Raw genomic sequence first — 700 nt, 5'->3', positions numbered from 1 at the left:
GAAGAGGAAGGAGGGAGACAAACAGAGCCAAGAAGAGGAAGGAGGGAGACAAACAGAGCCAAGAGGAGGAAGGAGGGAGACAAACAGAGCCAAGAGGAGGAAGGAGGGAGACAAACAGAGCCAAGAAGAGAGAAAAGGGAAAACAAATAGAGCAAGAGAGAGGAAGAAGGGAGACAAGGAAAGCGAAAAAGAGGAAAAAGGAAAACAAACCGAGCAAAAGAAAAGAAAGAAGAAGACAAAGACGAAGCGAAGAAGAGGAAGAAGAAGAGCAAATAGAGCAAATGAAAGGAAGAAAGAAGACAAATAGAGTGGATAAGAGAAAGAAGCAAGAAAACAGAGTAATGTAAAGATACCTGAAGATGGAAAGCGACCTACATTTGATCCTCTTGAAACGTGAGCCGAGAAGAGGAAGGAGGAAGACACACAGAGTAACGGGGAGGAAGAAGGAAGGAAACAGAGCAAAGGAAATGAAGCAGGAAGACGGAGAGAGCAGAGGAGAGGGAGAAGTAAAACAAAGAGAGAGGAAGAGAGAGGAAGAAAGGAGACAAAGAGAGAGGAAGAAAGGAGACAAAGAGAGAGGAAGAAAGGAGACAAAGAGAGCAAAGAAGAAGAAGAATGAGAGCAAGCAAAGCACAGGAGAGACAGACAGAGCAGAGGAGAGGGAGAAAGAAAAGAAAAGAAAAGAAAAAAAAGAGGAAGA

This window comes from Penaeus monodon, chromosome 9, assembly GCF_015228065.2.
Source record: "Penaeus monodon isolate SGIC_2016 chromosome 9, NSTDA_Pmon_1, whole genome shotgun sequence".
Classification (NCBI taxonomy): Eukaryota; Metazoa; Arthropoda; class Malacostraca; order Decapoda; family Penaeidae; genus Penaeus; species Penaeus monodon.
Note: the sequence above shows the minus strand (reverse complement) of the source record.